The sequence below is a fragment of the Lampris incognitus genome, chromosome 17, assembly GCF_029633865.1.
Source record: "Lampris incognitus isolate fLamInc1 chromosome 17, fLamInc1.hap2, whole genome shotgun sequence".
Classification (NCBI taxonomy): Eukaryota; Metazoa; Chordata; class Actinopteri; order Lampriformes; family Lampridae; genus Lampris; species Lampris incognitus.
In genome coordinates this window covers 37,133,065-37,143,518 of record NC_079227.1, presented here as the reverse complement: position 1 = coordinate 37,143,518, position 10,454 = coordinate 37,133,065, and the positions used below count along the sequence as shown (strand labels likewise).

Below are 10,454 nucleotides of genomic sequence, written 5' to 3'. Positions count from 1 at the left end.
TCTAGATGTCTTACAACTTATCTAGCAACAGCTGGATGCCTAAAGGAGTTTTGGACAGACACCCACTCAACCATGCCTTTGTGCAGCTCACTTAAAACTAGGTGGTCCCGTAGTTGTTTAGATAAGCAGACTGGGAGACATAGGCTATTGCCTCACTACATAGCAATAGCACTACTCAGTTGCTCTCATAACCACCCAACAAAGGAATTGGCTGCCTGGAACCTAGCTATCGCTAACTGCTAGCCCATTACTAAATAAACTCTGCCCTGCATGGATAAGTTTGAAAGTAGTACATGCCAACATAAACTGAATGCTCACCACTGCCAGCTATTTGAACAGACTGACTGCATTTGAGCTAACCTTGGCTTAAAATAGTTAGCTAAAATCTACCATTGCAATCTGTTTACAGTTAGCTAGCTAGCTGAGGTGTCCGTTCAGCAAAGAAAATCCCTAGCAGCTAGTGTTGGCTATATTTCAAAGCATATGTCATTTAAAAAAAACAAAAACATTTTGATTGGATGAAACTGTTGGGGGTGGGGAGGGCCTTCCATGCAGCGCTGCCTGGAAGAGTACGTTGGGGGCTTAAAACACCATCGAGCCAGCAGGTAAGGGCGATGAAGTATAGAGATGGAAATGTGCTGACAAGCGAGGAGAGTGTATTGAGAAGGTGGAAGGAGTACTTTGAGGGGCTGATGAAGGAAGAACATGAGAGAGAGAGAAGGTTGGATGATGTGGGGATAGTGAATCAGGATGTGCGGTGGATTAGCAAGGAGGAAGTGAGGGCAGCTATGAAGAGGATGAAGAGTGGAAAGGCAGTTGGTCCAGATGACATACCTGTGGAGGCATGGAGGTGTTTAGGACAGATGGCAGTGGAGTTTTTAACTAGATTGTTTAACACAATCTTGGAAAGTGAGAGGATGCCTGAGGAGTGGAGAAGAAGCATACTGGTACCGGTTTTCAAGAACAAGGGCGATGTGCAGAACTGTAGCAACTACAGAGGTATAAAGTTGATTAGCCACAGCATGAAGATTTGGGAAAGAGTAATAGAAGCTAGGTTAAGAGGAGGAGAGGTGGTGATCAGCGAGCAGCAGTATGGTTTCATGTCAGGAAAGAGCACCACAGATGTGATGTTTGCTTTGAGAATGTTGATGGAGAAGTATAGAGGAGGCCAGAAGGAGGCACATTGTGTCTTTGTAGATTTAGAGAAAGCATACGACAGGGTGCCGAGAGAGGAGGTGTGGTATTGTATGAGGAAGTCAGGAGTGGCAGAGAAGTATGTAGGAGTGGTGCAGGATATGTAAGAGGGTGGTGTGACAGTGGTGAGGTGTGTGGTTGGAATGACAGATGGGTTCAAGGTGGAGGTGGGATTACATCAAGGATCGGCTCTGAGCCCTTTCTTGTTTGCAGTGGTGATGGACAGGTTGACGGACGAGATCAGGCAGGAGTCTCTGTGGACTATGATGTTTGCGGATGACATTATGATCTGTAACAAGAGTATATTGCAGGTGGAGGCGAGCCTGGAGAGGTGGAGGTATGCACTGGAGAGAAGAGGAATGAAAGTCAGTAGGAGCAAGACGGAATACCTATGGCTCAGGTTGGACGGTTTGGAGAGAAAGCAAGAGAGGCGAGGTTGAGGTGGTTTGGACACGTGCGGAGGAGTGACGCTGGGTATATTGGGGGAAGGATGTTGATTTCCACTAATGTTGTGTGGGCCCTTACCTGGCTATCACAGCGGCCAGGGAAGGGGAGAAATCCCACATTAAACAGGTCCTGAGTACGTGTTGTTATCCTAACTGGGCATTTGTCAAAGCCAGGAAGACGTGCAAAAAGTGCACCAGCCAGCCATAGAGAGGAGAAGGACAACGGCTGTCTAAGCATAAACCGGTGGTGAGTCCACATGTGGTGTGAGTGTCAGAACAGCTGAGATGCATATTTTCCAAGCACAATGTTTCAGATGATTTCAAACCTCCAGAACATGCTGTGCCAGAAATTTGTCCACCGCCAGGATCGGGTCCCTTGGCACAAACAGAGCAATATAGCATATGCTGTTAAATGCAGGGAGGCTTTCCCTGAATTGTACACCAGGGAAACCAAACAGACTCTGGTGAAGAGGATGGCACAACACAGAAGAGTTATACCTCGTCAGCCCAGGACTCTGTGGTCTTCACCCATCTACAGGCCAGCGAGGATGAGGATGTGCACATCCTTGATAGGGAGGAACGCTGGTTTGAACGGGGGGGTCAAAGAGGTCATCCATGTGAAGAGAGAACTACCATCCCTGAATGGGGCGGGGGGGTGGTGTAGGAGTACATCTGTCACCATCTTACAATGCTGTGATTGCAACTATTCCCCAACCCTCTTTGAAGAGCACACGTGGCCGTTGTAAGTCTAATCGATGTCCACGGCAATTTGCATATGAAACCGATGGCTGGTTTCGGTTGTGCCTTAACTGTGGCGGTTTCGGTCGTCAAGCAGCTGTGCTGTTTGTAAGGTTGGGGATACCTGCAGTCGGCTCAGACCGAAAAAGCCACTTAGACGAGTGATGAAGCGTTTCTCCCGGTAGACGCCGTTTCCAGATGAACTCGTTCAACTTCCTGGGATTTCCTCTCCCGGGTTACTGAGCACGAATCAAGACAGACGTCGCAGTGTTGAAGAAATCACGCACTTAGAGACAGCTTTCGTAGACGTAAACTATTTCATTCGGTTTTCATCGTCTATTCTGGTTGTCGTCTATATTCCACCCCAGGCCTGTGTTAGTGAGGCATTAAAACACCTGGCTGGGTAGACAATAAACACGGAGCATTAATATTCAGACTCCCTTCTCATTATCCTTGGGGATTTTAACAGAGCCGCAAACTGCCAAAATACAGACAGCGTGTTAAGTGTCCCACCAGATGCAAGAACACACTGGACCGTTGCTATACAATATCAAAGGATGTCTTTAGCTCTGTCACCCGTGCAACTTTGGGAGTCTCTGATCGCTGTCTGGTTGATATTCTCTGAAACTACAGGCAGAAACTAAAATCCGCAAAGCCCGTGGTGAAAACCACGAGGAGACGGATCAACGAGTCGAAACTGGAATTTCAGGCGTGCTTCGACTGCACTGACTGGAGTGTTTTTGAGTTGGCATCTACAGACCTGGACCAACTCGCTGACACTTTGGACATCTTAGATCAGCTTTTGTGAGGAAATGTGTGAGCCCAACAAAACCTTCTGCATCTTCAGTAACAAGAGCCCTAGTTCACGGCAAAGCTCAGGCAGCTCCGTCAGGCCAAGGAGGGGGCCTATAGGAGAGAGATAGGATCCCCTACGATCAAGCCAGAAATATACTGGTAAAGGAGATCAGAGTAGTCAGAAGGGAATACATTGAAAAGCTGATTTTCCGCTAATGATCCTGCTTCTGTGTCGAGAGGCCTGCAGAACATTACCAACACCAGGAGACCCCCCCCCCCAACACTGTAGAGAACCTTCAACCAGCTGACGACTTAAATGTTTTACTGCAGGTTTGATCAGCCCATTTCCACAACCCTTACATGCTCCAACTAAGCTATCACACAACCAACTGCACCCCCTGCCATCACCCTCCGACTCCTCACCAGCACTGACGGTCTGTGAAGATGATGTGCCAGCTCTTCCAGATACAAATGACCAGAGAAGCACAAGGCCCAGACGGTGCTACCCTCCCGTCTGAAAGCCTGCGCAGACCAGCTAGCCACCATCTTGACACGGATCTTCAGCAGATCACTGGAGCTGTGTGAAGTCCCCTCCAGCTTGAAATGCTCCACTATCATCCCGGTCCCCAAGAAACCCTCCATCGCATGACTAGAAGCCCGACACCCTGACATCTGTAGTCATGAAGTCCTTCGAGAGACTGGTGACCCACCTGAAGGACATCACAGGCCCCCCGATGGACTCCCTGCAGTTTGTCTACCAGGCTAACTTGTCAGAGGATACTGCAGGCAACATAGGACTGCTGTACATCCTGCAACACCTTGATTCCCCAGGGACGTATGCAAGGATCCTGTTTGCGGCCTTCAACACCACCATCCCAGAAGTCCTCATCACCAAACTCACCCAGCTCGCTTTGCCTTCCCCCCACCTGACAGTGGATAACAAACTTCTTGACAGACAGGGGGCGGTTACTGAGTGCGGAACTGTCCACAGTTCTCTGCAGTTGAAATTCCCTACCCTGACAACGGAGGCGCTTTTCAGAATGTATCTCTCAGCCAGCAATTACAAATTCTGCATTAAGCATTAAAAGCAAACAGACCGTTACATTTCACACTGGCAAGATAAAAAACCCCCACAGTTTTTAGAATTTCTAATTGTTTTCCTACAATGGGTCACTGTCACCCAGAATATGTTAATGATACAGATACCTATGTAAACAGTCATTATAACGGGTTTACACTGCACAACATGTTGTGACAATGCATCATGGTCTGTCATATTGCGCTTGGATTCCAGCGTTTTCTCTCACCATCATTTGCCCTCAGTATCCCTGCTCGGTATTCCCCCCCACACTTCCAATTATCCCTGACGTGATAACACACATAATGTGACACACAAGGGCAAATGGCCACTCTGTCTTGAGGCAAATCTGCTCTGGTCCGACTCCTGCCCTGTGCACACTCTTAAAAAAAACAGCATCCTGGACTCAAAAAGAGCAGTTCAGACATCGGCATTGTTTGCCGCTTAAGAGATTTAGTGGAAGAAAAACAGAACACATTACATTTGGAAAGTTTCACTTCTGTGGCATCTCAGTGAACCAGCGTGCCGACGGTGGAGTTGAAACAGATGAGTCAACAGCTGCTCGACCTAGCAAGGCATGGTTTGAGGCATTTGCATGCACCGAGGCAAACTACAGGCCAGAAAAAAGGTTCCTCTTTCCCAATTTACCCTGGTTATCCAATAAATCATACTTGCGGTTGACTCATGGCTAATACGTTGTCTTATTCTGGATGGGTTTGAAAGGGCGCCTACTTTGGTGACAGTTATAGCTAGATCGTAAGCTGTGCTAAATAAACACAGCAGAAGTCTGTCTGGCTTGCTGACATTGGCAGGGGCCTCGAGCAAAGGGAGGGCCCCGCTCCACGCTGTTGAGGTGGCGAGCAGCTTCGCCTTGATGCATGGACACTAGCGGAGCTGCTGAGCGAAGTGGGGCCCTATAGCTCCCAAGTGGGTCCCTGTACCCTAACGTCAATACCGACATCACGTGATTTACAAGCAGGAGCACAGCAGAAGGGCTGGCTCGCTGTGCGCCATGATGGGCTCTGGCCACTTCTGGAGGTAAGACAAGACTCTCGTCTGAATGCTCACCGAATGGCTTTGCGGAAAAACAAAACACCCTGGTCTGCTGCCCGCCAACGGGCTGCAGTACGTCTTCATCCGGCACGACGCCCACCCTACACCCTGCGGCCTCCCTACGACGGCCCCTTCCTTGTCCTGGCTGTGGGGGATAAGAACTTTTTGGTGGGCGTGGGCAGTAAGCCGGAGCTGGTTTCGGTGGACCGCCTCAAGCCGACTCATCTGGACTTGGACAGGCAGGTTCAACTGGCCCAGCCCCCTCGGTGTGGACGCCCCCTGCCCCTACACCCTTCAAGAGGAGCTGTTTTGGCCACATTATTCGTTCCCACCACGTTGATTTTTTTTGTTTTTGTCATGGTCAATTCTGGGGCGGTGGGGGGGGGGGTAGCGACCTACTTACAGATTAGATATTCACCATGTGGACCCGAGATAGTCCTTTTAAGATAGTGGTTTCAGGGGTTAGCATGGGGGGGGGTTGTAAGTAGACATGAGGCTTAGGTTACGATTGTAAACTTTTGACTTGAAGTTTGTTGGAGGAAATAAACGACCCCACCCACGGCTGTGTGGTCAGAAGGAGAAGTGGTCTCGTCTCCTTTCTGTCATCCTCCACACCACATGATTATTTGCGCTATACTGTAAGTGCAAATACATAATAACCAATAATGTGTTATGTGCTGGCAATTCATATATGTCCAAGTCCAGGTATAATTTCACGGTGTTTAGTGCCCTCTAGTGGTTACAGTTAATTTACATTAAAGTCCGTTGCGCCAGTCGCCATTTTTGTTGTTGCATAACTGGAGCTAGTGTGCAGATCAGCGTTCTCTTTCGGTGGCGTTTTGAGCATACATGCCTGTGAGCATTACATAACTCGATTTGCTGAATATTGAAGACAGTCGGATGGCAAGTGTGTCCTTTCTGAGATGTTTCTGCAAACATTTGGATATGTTTGGCAGAGCTAATATCTTGCTTATTCATGCTAGGCTGTTTCGTTAGCTAAGTACGCTACCCTGGCTGGTTAGCTAGTCATGTGCTCACGTTCACTTCAAATCGACTGTGCATAACTGTAGTCCACTGACTCCCGCCCCCCCGGGACAGGCGCCCTCACCGGCCACAGGAGGCGCTAGTGCAGTGACAAGGACACATACCCACATCCGGCTTCCCACCCACACACACGGCCAATTGTGTCTGTAGGGACGCCCGACCAAGCCGGAGTTAACACGGGGATTCGAACCAGCGATCCCCGTGTTGGTAGGCGGCGGAATAGACCGCCACTCTACCCGGACGCCCACCCTGAAAGCTTTTAAATCCGTCTAATCAGCGATCCTTTTATCTGCATGGTGGCTGGGAGTCTGCCTTTCAGGCGTGGTGGTTGTCCCTCTCTTACTCTGTCTCTTTCTGCACAGCTACAGCTACACCGTTTGTGATAGGTGGAGTTATGCGTCATCTGTACTCATTACTCGGTGTCTGAATGAGTGATGTGCCGGGGTCTGCCTGGTGTGATTGAGAGCTCCGGCCTTTATTTCCAGGGCTCTGTAACGTCCAGATGCTGCTGCTGCAGCATGGGGTCCTGCTCGGTGGCGACATGTCGGCAAGATGCCTCACTTCCATCCCAGGGTTCACGTTCTTTTCCGCAGGTTTGCGTTGATTCCCTGATGACGTGAAGTCACTCGGTGTCAGATACGGCGTAAGAGTCACAAGGAGTTTACATGATAGTGGAGACGGTGCACTCTGTCAGTTTAAAATAGGACAATTTGAGATGGTAAGATGGCAGCACTGATAATGTAAGAGCCTGCAAGGCCATGCTGTCAGCAGAACCGACCGGTAGAAGAGTCAGATTCAGATTTCTGCAGCCACGTTACTGGTATTTAGGACATATCACATGCACATCTCAAGGCAGTGAGTAGTGCATATAACCATCGACAAAAGGGGAAAAAAGACAATTTATTTCCGTGAAAACAGCATCCTTTGGAATAATCTTTAATACTTCATATTTGCCAGTGGTTCTAAATAGGAAATGCAAATGTGAATAGATGTCTCAGAGTCTGAGACATTGGAGAAGACAGGGGTCAAGGATTGCTGGCTAAGAACTCGCGGCCCGGCAGGGTTACCAAGGCGGCACCCGGGTGAACCGGCTTCTCCTGGAGAGGCTTTGTACATCTTTCCATCCTGGAAGTGGGATACTTCTTCTGACGCTCTTCCTGAATTTCCTCTTCTTTTCCCTTAAAAAAGTTTTGCTATGGAATATCACCTCATTTGAACTGAGTATCTACAGATAGAGGGTGTCGTTCGTAGTTGCTTACGGTGTCTGCTTCTTTCTTCCGGTGAGAATCCAAACCCCCGTGAGACTCTAGCAGTGATTTAAAGCTATCTAAAACCTGAGTATTCTCTCCTGAAAGCTCTTATAACACATAAGCAGAGAGATAATTTAATATCTTCCATTATATTAAAGGGGGCGGCACGGTGGCGCAGTGGGTAGCCTCACAGCAAGAAGGCCCTGGGTTCGAGCCCCGGGTAGTCCAACCTTGGTGGGTCGTCCTCTGTGTGGAGTTTGCATGTTGTCAGCGTGGGTTTCCTCCTACAGTCCAAAGACATGTAGGTCAGGTGACTCACCGTACTAAAATTGTCCCTATGTATGAAGGTGCGTTGGCCCTGTGATGGACTGGCGGCCTGTCCAGGGTGTCTCCCCGCCTGCCGCCCAACGACTGCTGGGATAGGCTCCAGCATCCTGGCGACCCTGAGAGCAGGATAAGCGGTTCAGATAATGGATGGATGTATGTGAAAGGGGAAGTAAACACGTTTTTGTGCTGAAAACGTGTTAAACCTAGGAGGGTAGATCTAAATGCCCTCTTGCGGAAATGCCCTCATGATGAATTCAGCGAAAAACAAGATGCATCACGTAGGTGCTTTGAGGGAGCAAATCTATATTTTTCCTAAAGCTGGGATAAAACACAAATTACAATCAACCCCCTCCAAATTTCCGACTTAATATGGTGGGGGCAAAAATACCAATACCCAAGTGACGTAGGCGACACACATGGGGCGGTCCAGCATGATAGACCGATGAAATGTGAGGCAAGCAGGAAGGCACCACGCTGGTGTTAGCCAACCAACACTCTCTGGATAGACTGGTGACCAGCTGGGACAAGATGTTCAGCTACAGCACAGACAACTGCAGTCTAAACCACACCTCCATCACTGTCCTCTACATCTACACCCCTTTATATCCTTTATACACGGACACCTCCATCACTATCTTCATCATCTATACCCCTTTATATCCTTTATACATGGACACCTCCATCACTGTCCTTTACATCTATACCCCTTTATATCCTTTATATACGGACACCTCCATCACTGTCCTCTACATCTACACCCCTTTATATCCTTTATACACGGACACCTCCATCGCTGTCCTCTACATCTACACCCCTTTATACCCCTTATACATGGACACCTCCATCACTGTCCTCTACACCTACACCCCTTTATATCCCTTATACATGGACACCTCCATCACTGTCCTCTACAGCTACACCCCTTTATATCCTTTATACATGGACACCTCCATCACTGTCCTCTACATCTACACCCATTTATATCCATTATACACGGACACCTCCATCACTGTCCTCTACAGCTACACCCCTTTATAGCCTTTATACACGGACACCTCCATCACTGTTCTCTACATCTACACTGCAAGGAATGAATGTCAAGATTGTGTAAACAATTTCTTCCTGTATTTATTTATTCAGTTTGAACAAACATCATATTTTTTGAATCAGAACAGGTCACCTTTCCCAGGGAAACTGATGGGTGAGAACCCCAGTGCAGGACTCATGGACAGGAAGCTTACAGCAGCACCCCGGTGTAAGGATCATAAACAGGCAGGGGCGAGCGCAGGGACTCGGTCCGAACAGGTAACCAGATAAACAAGAGGTAGGCAGACAAGCAAACACAGGTCCAAAGCAAACGTTCTAGGCGAACAGGTCCGACGAGGGCTGGCAAGAGAAACAGGACCAGAAAACAGGCGAAGACTCGAAAAACCAGGTAGACAAGTAGAACGTGAACTAGTGAACGCTGGATTACTTGGCACAGTGCACACAAGACACAAGACGACCTAGCAGGGGGGACCCGGACCCCAAGGGAGTATATGTGCCAGGAGCTAAAGAGGACAGGTGAGCAGGGGTGGTATATACAGGTTAGCTGATGGCAATAGCCAGCAGCAGGAGCTGGAGAGATGACGGGTGAGGATTTGAGATGTTACTTTATTGATCTCCGTAGGGAAGTTACGCTCTGCATTTAACCCATCCTAGCCGTGTAGCTAGGAGCAGCGGGCAGCCGCTGTGCAGCACCCGGGGACCAACTCCAGTTCGTCTTGCCATGCCTTGCTCAGGGGCACAGACAGGAGTATTAAGCCTAACATGCATGTCTTTTTGATGGTGGGAGGAAACTGGAGCATCCTGAGGAAACCCGCCGCAGACACGGGGAGAACATGCGAACTCCACACAGAGGACGACCCGGGATGACCCCCAAGGCTGGACAACCCCGGGGTTTGAACCCAGGGCCTTCTTGCTGTGAGGCATGAGTGCTAACCACTGCGCCACCGTGCCGTCCTAGTAAAATAATTATACAGGGGAAAGCGTGAACTTAGTCCCCCACTACCGGAAATTATGCACCCGAGATTCCGAACTTTGGGGAACTCACAGGGGTCAGCACACCCGGAGTGCAATGGTCGAGCCTCGCCCTGGGTGAACCACCTTCTTGATCATGGTATCTTTCCTGCCAGGTAAGTCTACTTCAAAATAAAACAGGTAAGGGCTTTAAGATAAAAGAGGAAAGACGACAGTGGTTGAGGTTATAAGCTGCATGAAGTGAGACTGAAATGACCGGCTATGGGAGACAGTGACTGGGGTTATGAGCTGACCTAACGTGGGGTTATGAGCTGACCTAACGTGGGGTTATGAGCTGACCTAAAGGAACATTTGCTACCAGTAGAAGTGTCACTCTTCCTTTTTCCGGAGAGAAATGCGTTAGTCAATAAACTAATTGGTGTTAAGGGGACTTGTCTGGTCCACTAAATGGTTCAGTTTAACTCGGTCCATTTGTCTGCCAAACCACAGATGCAGAGAGAGGTTAATTGG

General features: G+C 48.9%; 1 non-coding gene across 1 annotated transcript; it reads right to left on the bottom strand.

Moving 5' to 3' along the window:
• Window positions 1-9,943: 9,943 nt before the first annotated feature.
• On the bottom strand, window positions 9,944-10,107 carry LOC130128103 (U1 spliceosomal RNA). Its single transcript, XR_008811876.1, has one exon. It is a non-coding gene; the product is annotated as a U1 spliceosomal RNA (small nuclear RNA).
• Window positions 10,108-10,454: the final 347 nt, after the last annotated feature.